The sequence below is a fragment of the Cibotium barometz genome, chromosome 35 (genome assembly GCF_041138505.1).
Source record: "Cibotium barometz isolate CiBa-2024 chromosome 35, ASM4113850v1, whole genome shotgun sequence".
NCBI lineage: Eukaryota > Viridiplantae > Streptophyta > Polypodiopsida > Cyatheales > Cibotiaceae > Cibotium > Cibotium barometz.
Window position 1 is genome coordinate 31,603,583 of NC_141080.1, and position 13,187 is coordinate 31,616,769.

The 13,187-nt window shown below is 39.1% G+C and overlaps 1 pseudogene across 1 annotated transcript; it reads left to right on the forward strand.

Moving 5' to 3' along the window:
- The first annotated feature begins 8,754 nt into the window (after positions 1-8,754).
- LOC147618325 (U-box domain-containing protein 25 pseudogene) lies at positions 8,755-10,220 on the forward strand (annotated as a pseudogene). The gene has a single exon (XR_015262091.1). The product of XR_015262091.1 is annotated as a U-box domain-containing protein 25 pseudogene (transcript).
- Positions 10,221-13,187: the final 2,967 nt, after the last annotated feature.

Here is a 13,187-nt window from a genome sequence, read left to right on the forward strand (position 1 = left end):
CTTCAGTAGGGACCTAGATGTGAGGACTTGAAATCCTTGGACACAAGGGTTGATTATAAACTTGGCAAGGAAATACCACCCAAAACCAAGAGCACGGGAAAGGAGACCCCATGGTAACCTGTAATTCCTGAAATTAAATCACACATGACAAAACTTGACTCTTATCTTGACGCTCAGAAGGAGATTGAGCAAGTCCAAGAATTTAGTGATTTATTTACGAAAACACAAGAGGAGCTCGAACCAAAAACCAAGCAAGTGAGAGTCTCAGATACTATACACCCTAGTACCTTAACGACTACTATACTAGGATTCACAAACCTCTAGATGTGCCCACTCATAGTTTAATCCCTGATTGGTTCAAGGGACAATTACCATATGGAAACCGTGAGTCCATATGGAAACCGTGAGTCCATCTTGGAGATGGATTTTTCACCTCACCGACACCTTTTTATGGAAAGGAGGTCATGAGTTCCCACCCCAAATTGTTGGATTTATGGCCTCACAAACAAGTACAATGATAACCGCCCAATTGTGTGGAGATCTTGAATTGTTTGAAGCGATGAGAGCTCTCCTTAATGGAGAAAATGTAGGATTATCACCATTTTTTGACATGCATAAGGTGCGTCTCCACTATTATATAATGGAAACACCTCTAGTGGTTCTTGAATCAATAGTCCCAATGGAAGAAGAATATACCAAATCTATGCTTAGAATTCCACTTAATCAACTGGGATAATACTTTGAAGGTGATGAGTCTAATGCATTACTATCACTCCACCGCCAAGGGCATCATAGTAATGGGAGTCCTAGATGGTGGTGTGAGAGTGAGCATAATCACCAAGAAATGCTGGGAGAAGATGACCGAGCCGCATCTAGAAGTCTCGGATATCATTATCAAGATGGTTGATGAAACTGTTACCAAACCTTTTGGGATTTTAAAAGATTCAAAGGTCAAGGTTCTTAAACATCGAGTCAAACATACCTTCATTGTTATAGACTTTTCCAACCTGAATCGTATGAAATGATCTTACGGTTCCTCTTTCTGAGAGAGGCAAAGATGGTACATGTCTGGTCTAAGAACCACATCAACCTCCAATTTGATGATTCCATCATCAAGGTTGATCTTGTGACTGGCCACGTACATCCTATGGGTAGTGGAAGACTCATTCAACCTCGTTTGCAATACTGTTATACTTACAAAGAAGAGACCAATGTAGGGAAGGATCCCACCCTACATTGACAAACAAGCTTTTGAGCTTGAAGATGATCTAAACTGGATACATATGATGGCTACAATAGATAGTTGGGGAGCCAAAGGATCTACATGGGTTACACCTAATGGGGGGAAGAGCTCCCCAAGTTTGTGCCATTACAAATGATTCATGCTCTATCTTATGATGCCAAGGTGAATGATTATAGTGAACTTGAGTCCACATGGGATAACTTGGACACAAGCACCAATGGTGGTGATGAGGATTTTAAAATAGAGACCGAAAGCAACACCAACTCCTCAGTTACCCAACCACAAGCAAAATATAGCTGACAACATTAAAAGAAACTCTAGGGAGTAGCTCTGAATCTAATACTTAATGAGTCCCAATCTGAAGAAAGGGACAAAGTTCTTCAAAACACTAAAGCAAATCATCGAAAATGGTAGAGATGTAAATGCTAAGCAACCAATCATCATAGAAGGTTGCAACAAGAAAGGAAAACCACTACCCAATGGCTGTAATATGTTGGTGCATTCGATGCACATTGCAAGTTTATTAACAAATGGGGAGAGGAATTACAAAAAGTTCTATTACAACTCTCCTCCCACTGAGTTGATAGCCATAACAATGTCATGAATGAACCAAGGCTAGTAGAAGAAGAACAAAGAGTTGGCCTAGAAAGAGAAGGAACTGGAAGTTGCAGCTAAGGCAGCTAAAGAAAATCAGGAACCAACACCTAATTTGTGCCCTGCCCCAAAGCATTATAAATCTTTTATGATTAGGGACCTCAAGTTAGTGTTTAATAATACCACACGAAGACCAACAAGTGAGGTAAAAGAATTCTATGATGATCCAGAAGAAGTAAAAGAAGTAGAGTAGGCTAAACTTGGGGAAGACCCTAAGCAAGACCTCATTCCAAATCTGGAAACTAAACTTATTGATCTTCTTAAGAAATGTAAGGATTTCTTTGCATGGACTTACCATGAAATGAAGGAATTACCTACTGGTGAAGTTGTGCAAGCAGCGCGCACATAATCTCCATGGTACCAAATGCTAAGCATGTCCATTAGCGACCTTATCCAATGAATCCAAAGTATTCTAATGTTGTTAAAGAAGAGATAGACAAGCTCATCGAATGTGGATTCATCTATGAGATTGAACATTTGGATTGGGTGTCACCCATTATGGTTGTGCCTAAAAAGAATGAAAAATTATGAGTATGTGTAACTAGCATTGTGATAGCAAGGGTAGAAGGTTGGAAGCTATAATCTCAATGTAACATACCTTCGAGATTAACTAAGTTATGATTAACGATAATCCTAAGTTTTGGATGCTACATATTTCAGTAATGAATTCTAGTAGTTTTTCAAAGCAGGCAAAAATTCTAAGTGTTAAAATTAAGTGAAAGTTCAAGTTTGAGTTTTCTATTATTTAATATGCTTAAAGGCAACCTTTAAGTGTGTATATGGACATGCAAATAGAAATTTGACAAAGAAGTAAAAGGTGACCTATTTTTGGAGTTGACTTTAACATACACCCGATTTTGGTGATTTCTCTTTCACTAGGTTGTAGACCACACATGTTTTGGTAATTTTAAGTACCCACATGATTAGTTTCTAAGTGCGCAAAGTTATACCTATTGCAAGTTGCAGCCCTAACAAAAAATTTGAGATGCTTACCAAATCTACAAACAGCTCTTCCACAACTTCTGGAGAGTAGACATGGATTCCCAATCAATGAGGACATCTTCAAATATATCAAGGAAGTACACAAATACTCTTTTTATTATTTTGCTGTAAATTCCTTTGAGATTAAATAAATAAATCGATAAGCGTGTGTATGAGAAAATCTTAGTCGATATATTGCACGCTTAATGGTGAGTAATTCTTGACTTTATCAATTATACACAGTCGTCGTAGTCTAAGAGACTCATAAAATAAACACTTTTGGAGGTAAAGAGTTAGAAGATAGAATATTTGACTAGTTTGTGAGGACTAGATTTTAGGTATAGCCTTCATGAGGGGCTATTTTACGAAATGTTTATCTTTCCATGTGTTTAGAATTAGATTTGAGGTAAGCACAAAAGTTTTAGAGGAGAAGAAACTCTACAAGAGTTTATGAGACTCTAGAAAGCTAAATCCCTTTTGTTTTTGAGTTATTTGAGTGCAAAGTGGGGCACTTGGCTGTTTTTGATAGTTTTATGCTAAAAACACAACTTTGGCCATTTTGAACGCTCTCAAAAAGACCTTAGAACTCATTTTTAGAGAATCATCAATGAGATATGTTTTATAGAGCGTCACATTCCTAAAACTTTATAGTTTTGATTTTTCTCTAATTCCAAATAGATTGGAGGATATTACTCTCCCAAAGAGACCAGTTGTCAGGCTTTGCCTTAGAAATTTCTATCAAGATTAACTATCTTATCTATATAGATCGGATGAACTAACACATAAGCATAGTTAAGACTTAAATATAGTGACTAGAGATGATCTCGCTAGTTAGAACATGATGATTGATTATGTTAAAAACAAAGATTCCCATATGACTTGAATGAATTAAAAGAATAAGAGAAGTTAGGGACTATTTAAATTAAAAGCTTATTTTTATACTTGAAGTTGATTTTGATTGATTTGAATATTCTTGTCTTGAAAGATTATAGACTAGAGATGAGTGTAAGATGATAAGTATGACTTGTGATTGATTTGTTTTGAAATGAATGATTGATATGTCTGTGTATGAATGATTGATATGCATGTGTATGATGAGACTCGATATGAGATTTTGAGATTCAGGCCGACCATCCTTAGACAGGGAACTTCAGACAGAGAATGAGATTTATGCCCTCTGGGAGCCATGTGGTAGAACCCAGAGAGAACGAGATTTGGAAAAAGAGGCATACCGGGGATAGCCGTGATGTCCAGTGTGGAGGTTGCGTGGATGGGCATCGGAGAAAGCCCTAGATTGGCTGGATTTCGGTCATTAACTAACCATGTTGTCGAGCATGGTGATGATGATAGAATCTTTGAGATAGACATAAATGGTGATTGCTATGCTTTAATTTGATAAAGATTTATATTATGTGAATGTTTGTTTGAGATTACATGATTCTTTGCTTATGTGATAAGAATCTTGGATATGGCATGCATGCTTGCTTTTTATTTGAGAAGGTTGATTTGATTGTATTGCTATGTGGAAATAGCACGATTAAATGAGCTTTAATGTTTTCTTAGATTAAGTTGTACGATTAAGATATGGGTAAAGTATGGGACCGTCACACTCAATGATGGAAGGGTTAGTGGCTACCTACTACATTCATTGTCACAAGACAAGGCATCAGGGAAAAAGAAAGCTTGACAGCTCATAGAGAAAAAGGTGGTTCTATCGGCCGAATGACCACTATAGCACACCCACAACTGGGAAGTTACATTTCACAATTCTAAGGCAAAGCTCCCAACAATGACACATGTTTTAGCAAGGTTAGGTAAGTCTATCACAAGGCTAGGTAAGTTTGTGGCAATGCCCCTAGGGAGTAGCTAAGGGCTTAGCTCTACTTCCAATCCATATCAAGCTATCGGAATCACCCAATATAGCTCGATGTCAAATTTATCAAATTAGGAGGTCACACTTAAAAAGGCATACGGTTTTGGAGCTTTGGATGCATTTATTGTGTTATTTTTAATCTTGCTTTCAATCTTGTTTCCATTATGATTAGGACATGTAGGGTTTGGAAGGGGAAAACCCTAAGTTTTCTTGGATATTTGCATGTTTTTAAAAGGCCCAAAGGCTTGGATTTCATTACATTGAGCTAAGGGATTGCTTAGCCTTAGTGATTAAGGGTGATAAATCACTAAGGCTTGGATTTCATTACATTGAGCTAAGGGATTGCTTAGACTTAGTGATTAAGGATGATTCAGGGTTAGATCCACTCCAAAAACATTGGCTAGAAGCTCCAATCTTGGGGACTCAAATCACACTCTCACTCTCACTTTCACTCATAACTTGAAGAGCCTTAGATCATACCCCATTTTGAGGTTCATAATATTGACCACAATGATAAAAAAATCTCAAAAATCTTAATCTTAAAAATTTTCAAAGGTTGGTCTCAAGAGTCTTCAAAAAAGTCACAATAAAAAAAAAGTTATCTTTTATGAAGTTGGAGAATTTCTTTTCTTTATGAATCTTCATGCCTCAAATAGCATGCCAAGACTTCATTAGTATAGGCATTCAAAATAGTCTCTAATCTATGCATAGATACTTGCAATGCAAGTTATTAAAAGTAGTCATGTTCAAAAGGTTGTATCTCTTAGTCTGTGGTGATTAAAAAAAAAAGCCTTTGTTATTGAAGATCTCGACAAGGTCAATGGTTTTTGCCTTCATAATTCTTGTTCAAATTCTTTCATCTTAGTCTTCAAGTATTCACCTTGCCAAATATCAACATGAAAATTCAAGCAAAGCATAAAATGACTTGTACTCGAACTTTAAGTTACTGAAAAAATCAAGTTATGATAAAAATTTGATAACTCTAATCCATGCATATAGACTTGCAATACAAGTTATCAAAAGTAGTCTTGTTCTAGAGGTTGTATCTCATGATGATTTATAAAAAACCCTTTGTTATTGAAGATCTCAAGACCTCAATGACTTTTGGCATCACAACTCTTATCCAAATTCTTTAGAGGGCATGTCAAAGGTGAAAGTCAGTGGAGGAGGATGGAGAATGTAAGATGAGACTTGAAATTATGCATGGTTGCCTTTTGCATGCCTTTTTCATAGCATGCATTCAAGCAAACTCTTTAATTATGCTTATAAAAAGTCTTAAGTTCTTTGGTACACGCACATGATCAATGTAGATGCTTCTTGGTTAATGCTTAAGAAGTTTATTATCTTAAAAAACTAAAACCATTCTTTATATTTTCTTAATATAGTGAAATTTAATGATGCCACATTGAATTTTCTAAAGTTTTATCAGAGGTGGATTGTAGTAAATAATACTTTGCTATATGTGTATTTTGTATAAAAACTAGTGGGGGAGCTAATGGCACAAGGCATGTGCAAGCTAAAGTTTGTGGAAGAACAAATACATAATTAGAGTAGGAAAAAGATAAAGGATCTAAAAGGTCGAAAAACAAACGATTGAAAGCAAGAAATGGAAACATATTTTTTCCCCATTGTAAATCCTCATCATTCACACTAAAACAAATTCAATGGTATAAATTGAAATTTACTCACTTATTGTGTATTGTAAAATGTCTAGGGTTTTATTTTCAAATCCCTCCTCATTCATGCCATAGGCACAAATATCGAGCTAGTTCTTATATATAGTATTGAGTTACTATATCACCACATTGACCATATTAAAAGCCACACACAACCACAAAGCATGTATGGAGCCTAAGTTTCATAAACCTTCTTTTCTTTCAGTGTGCATTGTTGGGAATACATGAATCATTAGCCTAGTTAACTTACGATCTCCTAAGTTCTTGCATTGAGTAGAAAGTGAGTTTTTTTAAACTTGGTCAAAGATAACGCATTGAAGTTCACAAGTCAAGCCCATGATCATTGCATTGTTACTTCTCTTAAATTCATCACATAAGCACCTTCAAATGGCCATAGTCTTTTTGAATTGGGCAACATGCTAATCAATTGACACAAGAAATTGAATTTGAACATTGATGCTTATGGCTTATTCATTTGTAGCATTATCACGTATTTCCGTTTTGTGCATGTTACTTTTACATTTTTCGTGTAGGGATATTGAAATAAATAGTCAAAATGCTGCACTGTGTTTCACGCAAGTGTTGTCACAATGTGAATAGTAGAGAACATCCAAACAATATAATGAAGTGTTAAGTGAGGAAATGCTCATTATAGGCGCGAGGGTGTAAAAGATCTTGCAAGGTAAAGCAAAATTTATAATGGTGTTTGAGAAAATTTGCCACTTCTCATGGTGGGGGATAGATAAGTTAAGGGGACAACTTTGTTCAAAAACTTCAAAATTCAAAACTCCAGAAAAGCTTTAGGAGTCTCATTGTTCAAACCTCAAGGATAAACCTCAAAGGGTAGTGGAGGATTGAGAAGTTGAGACCAATGCTCAATTTTCTCGGTTAAAATTTAGAAATCCCTCGACCCGTTGCCTTATTTTAAGGGTTGAAATTTGTACGTTTTTGGTTATAAATCCGGGCATTGGTATGATTTCTAGTGATTTTCAAGGTCTAAATCCAAGCATTGCCTTTAATTTTCAAGGGTTGAAAAAAAACATTTTTTTCATTGAGACTCCATAGACATTCACCTTGGGCGGTGGAGTGTAGACATTAAAAATTATATGATGAGGCGTGCGCTATCGAGCGCTTTGAAAATTGAAACAGGAAGAAGAAGTACATTTTTTTATGAGCGACGGGCGGCGTGGCCGTGGTCCAGTCAAACAGAGCGAATCATGCAGGATCTGGTGGGCTGGCCCGCTGAGTGTGTAATCGCCTGCAAATGTGCATGCGACCTGGCCGCACCGGCGGCAGCGCTACGAGGTTCCAGTACGACGTGGAGCTGACGTGACATGCCACGCAAATACGCCACCCGTGATTCGATGCCACGCCAGCAGATGCTGGTGGTGGGCACTGGGAATTGTTTAATTCGAAAAATACTTTAATAATTTTGTTTATATATTTCTTTATAAATGCGTCGGTGCTTGACATCCTTATTATATTCATTTCCGAAGCATCAAAATCAATCAGAAAAGCAGTTTTCCCGGTGGGCCCTGACGGCCGGTGCCGGCAGGGTAATGGGACACCGACGGGTGTCCGTGAATGACTGGGTGGAGCGGTGTGCCCCGCCGGTGCACGCCGCGCAGGGTCGTTTTGAAATTTTATAAGCGTTAGCGGAACTTTTGACTTATGGCGATGCAGGCGGGGCGGGCCACGTGTCACTGTACGAAAAAAACTCTCGAACCAGTGCTCGAAAAAAAATGTTTTTAAACCCTTAAAATTAAGGGCAATGCTTACGCATAAGCGGGATTTAGACTTCAAAATCACCCTAGAAATCAAGCTAAAATGTTCCAATTTCAACGGGTTATGTGAGCACTGGATCGAACGTATTTACAACGGGTTATGTGAACGTATTTACAACTAAAAAAACCTCTCAAAATGAAAGAATTTTTTATTAGAAAAAAACTTCAATTCTACAATGTACAAAATATTGTTTTTTTTAATTTAGAAATCCTCGCATTAAATGAGAGCATTTTTCAATGCGCAAGTATTTTTCAAATCCTTGAATGGCCGGGCGGACAAGTGCGGCAGAGCCCGGCCCAATTAGTTTTGAATTTGTTTTTTACAGTTTAAGCTTACGTGAACTTTTTTATGATAACGGGACTGCTACGTGCCAGAAACGCCCGGGGCCGGGCCGCCGGGGCATATCGTTGTCGCCGACTTGCCGGACCGTCGCGGTCGGTTCGGCTGGCGGCCTGGCGGTGGGGCCCGTAAAGCGCGCGCGTCGAGGCAAAGTCGTGTTGACTGCCAACTAAATTTGACCGTCAAACGCCATTTATGATCTCGTGTCTTCATGAGTCATGACCATGCAATGTGCATTCTTCTGTCCAGAGAGCAGCACAACAACAACATGGGGTTGAAGCTCAAGACAGGCAAGGCCAGCGTTGTGAGCGCAACACACATAGCAGTACCCACCATCCCTCACTACTTCCGTTGCCCCATCTCGCTCGACCTAATGCGTGACCCCGTCACCCTCTCCACTGGCCAAACCTACGACCGCCCCTCCATAGAGCGATGGCTCGAAGCAGGCAACCTCTCATGCCCGGTCACCCGCCAGCCCCTCTCAGACCTCTCCCTTGTCCCAAACCACACCCTCCTCCGCCTCATCCAGAACTGGTGCGTCGCTAACAAGTCCCTCGGCGTAGAAAGAATCCCTACACCTCCCCAGCCTGCGGATTCCCACCACGTCTCTCAGCTCATCACCGCTTTCTCTTCCTCCGATAGTGGCCGCCGCCAGCGCGCCGCTGCCCTCCGCCGCCTCCGAAGCCTGGCCAAAGCTTCCGACAAGAACAAATTCCTCATTGCCGGCATGGGCGCCGTCCCTCTGCTCATATCTGCCACTTTCAATGAAGCCACATGGAGTGCAGAAGATGGCTTTACATGGAATGAAGTCTGTGAAGAAGCCATGGGAGCTCTTGTGCACCTCCGGCCACTCGAAGAAAGGTACATTTGTGAGCTTGCTCAGCCCTCCAGATTGTCTTTTATTTCTCACCTCATCAATAAAGGCAACATGGAGGCTCGCATTCACGCATCTTCTCTTGTAGAATCAATGGCTTCAGCTAATGGAGCATCATGTGATCACTTGAGGAGCCTAATAGGAGAAACACCAGGATTGATAGAAGGTTTGGTAAGCCTGCTGCATGAGTCTCATTATCCGACATGTGTGAAGGTTGGTGTGAGGGCTCTTTTCGCATTAAGTCTATCCAGCTCTAATTGGGCTAGAGCGACAAGAGCAAGAACGCCATTAGAGCTGATGGAATGCTTGTTATCCTTAGACAAGAGGGATGCGGAGAGGGCTTTGGCAACGATGGAGCTACTGTGCAAGACAGCTGAAGCGAGGGAAATGGTCGCGGGGCATGCGATGGCGGTGCCAGTGTTGAAGAAGATGATGTTGAAGGTTTCTGATCAGGCGAGCGAGTGTGCAGCAGGCATCCTTCTCGCCATAGCCAGCCACTCGCACAAGGTTCAAGAGGAGGCTGTAGAGGAGGCCATCTTCACCCAACTTCTCCTCCTCTTGCAAAGCCACTGCACTTGCAGAGCCAAGAAGAAAGTCCGGAGCCTCCTGAAACTTCTACAAGACAACTGGTCGCAACATCCCTGTATCAAAGTACCAGGCATCACAGGCCTCACACCCTTCTGAAATTTATTACTTTCATTGATCGCTATGGGCAACCATGCAGGGCCCAGGCTCTCAAAGTGTATATTGAGTATTCTCATTATTTTTCTAAGATCTATAAATTCTTCCTGATTTTGTTGCCTTGCTCCATCTCTCTGTAGCTCAAAATAGTGAAGACACCATGATTCTTGCCGAGCAACCATAGTTTACATGCCTTTTGTAATAAACGAAATGTTTACACCGTGGGTTACATGCCTTTTGTAATTTACTAAGTTCATTGAAACCATACAGTTTGCTTTTATTATGTCGTATCTTTTTCCTAGTGTGATGATAACGTTTGCATGAACAACTAGTGATGCCTAAATTGAAGCTTCGTGTTTAGTACACACGGGGATGGTATTGGTTTCGTGTGAAGATCCGAACAAAAGTCACAATCATGCTAGTTAAGTCGGCCCTTTTGCAATACGAGAGAGAGAGAGAGAGAGAGAGAGAAAAGAAGAAGAAGAAGAAAAGAGGAAGGGGGATGGTATTTGTGTTTCGTACACACGGGGATGGTATTGGTTTCGTGAGACAAAAGTCACAATCATTTCAGTTAAGTTGGCTTTTGCATTGTGTGTGTGTGTGTGAGAGAGAGAGAGAGAGAGAGAGAGGGAGAGAGAGAGAGAGAGAGAAAAGAAGAAGAAGAAGAAAAGAGGAAGAAGAATAAGAAGAAGAAAAGAGGAAGAAGAAAAGAAGAAAAGAGGAAGAAGAATAAGAAGAAGAAAAGAGGTAGAAGGGAATGTGTGTGTGGATCTAGAAGCTTGGTGGGTAGAAGCACAAAGATTGTTCCAAGGAGCATTGAGAGCTAGCACCCAGTGGTTAGATGGACATGGGTTGTCACACTATTTGTGTGTAGTGCAAGCAAGGAGCTCAATGGTATTGTGGAGCTAAGGCACCCCAAGACTAGCAAGACAGTTCATGTGGAGCATTGGGAAAGGTCTAGAAAGTCAAATTAGCTAGATATGTGTTACAAATGAGAGTGAGAGTGAGAGTGAGCCCAAGGCTGCCGGTTGGTGCCCTCTAAAGAGTGTAGTTTATACCTTTTCTTCTACATATAATAAAAGGTTTTTTTAAAAGGAAGGTACCTTGTAAGGACTATATTTCTAATAAAAGTTTATAATTGTATGCATTAGGCAAAAATTGCACCATAAAAGGGCCGTCTAAGAGATTTCTCTCTTCCACATAGATAAGAGAGGCAAAAGATAATATTAATATATTGGCGCTCTCTCTTTTGTACTCTCTAGGACCACATTTTACCAATACTATAATAGATTCATCGAATATTTCATTGTTATGGTGTACCTTCACCAAGTTTGGGGCGAAATCTAACTTCTAATGCTACTGACATTTTAACTATCTTAAATGTGCCAAATTTGAACAATTTATATAATCTAGCTTTTTTGAATTTTTTATAATTTGAGCAATTCTATGAGTATTATTTGATTGCAAGGTTTATTTTTAATAATCTGGTGTTTTTGTTTGGTGTTTTGAAATACTATTGATGTTGTAATATGATTTTCTAGTTTCCCTCCTTTCTATGTTTGTAGCTCTCTCTTTTCCCTCCATTCTCACATTCATGGTGATAGATGTTCTCATTTGGCAAAGATTAGGGTGAGAAAAAAGGATTAAAGGTAAAGAGAGTGTTGGTTTTCTAGTGCCACAGAGTTGGAAACAAAAAACCATCTTACTCTTCATTGATCTTTCGTGTCACACTACAAGTTCAAAGAAGAACAAAGCTATGGAGGTCAGTATTCTTTTTCTTTTGATCTTATAGATTCAAATGTTATGTTTATTTGAAGGATTTAATAAAATATTTTGTTTAATGATATGTAATATTAATGCTTTTATCAATTTTTTAAGATACAAATATTTTTTAAAGTTCATGGTTTTTATTATTGTAGTTGCTTTTTAGTCAATGTTGTTATGAATTACTTATTATATCGATGATTTTAATGGAGTTATAGGATACACAAAGTAAGAAAAGAGACATTCACCATCAACTTGATATTGAGTACGCACCTAGATATATAAAAGGAGAGAGATGTTCTTGATGCAACAGTCAATAATGCAAGAGAATAGAAATGCATGGAAAAAGCAAGTGGCTTTATGGATAGAGGGATCAATATATTCTATTGATCCTCTATCAAAATGGCCCCCTCTTTTTTCAGGATTAACCTTCTTTATCTAGTGTGTATGTGATGGTCATACAAGTCTCTTAGGTTATACAAGAAGACTTTCCAACCAAGCACATTACATTTACAAATTAGCCCAAAGTAGGTTGACGAGTAAGGAAGTAATGATAACACAACTCTCAAAATCACTGATTGAGAAAGAGAAAGAACATGAAAATTTGTAGGGTGCAATACATACTATGGAAGTACAAAATGCCCAATTAAGTAAGGAAAAAGATGCAAAGAATGTTGGAAAGCACGTCTGAAGGAGCTAAATGTTGGAATAATCGGAGTCTCAATAAGTGTGAAAGGGTTATTGAGTCTTTTGGTGTGAACCACCTCTTACTTGTACATGGTGTGAGTATTGTGTGCTTCATAACACTATCAATGTGTTCTTGTGCAATCTTGCTCTCTTGTGCTCAAGTCTCCTGTATCTCCTTCTCTTAGTCTCTCCTCCTCCATATCCATTCACGAGGTGATTTCAGCATGGTATCAGAGCCTTGTTGACACATCTTTGTACTTACCGCTTTCATCACTACCATCGTCCCCTTGATCTCTGTTAGTTTCTGTTTGTGTTATCTTTCATCATCGGCATGTAAGGAACTTGAGTTTTTTTTTCTTTCTCTTATTTCACCATTGTTATGACCACCCATATTCCTCTCACGATAGGCATGGTGGTGGCAAGTTTGTGAAGATGAAGACCTTCATAGACTTCTCACGCCCGTTTACTTAGCATAGGTATATTAGAGATGTAGAGAATCACATTGATTAGCTCACTTCCAAAAAACACATGTGATGCGTTGCTGGAATAAGGCAGCTTGTTGGATGCTACACGGCGGCGGGATAGGCAAGTTGGGCATCCAATGGAAGGACGGGTTTGCCATTGTTGTCA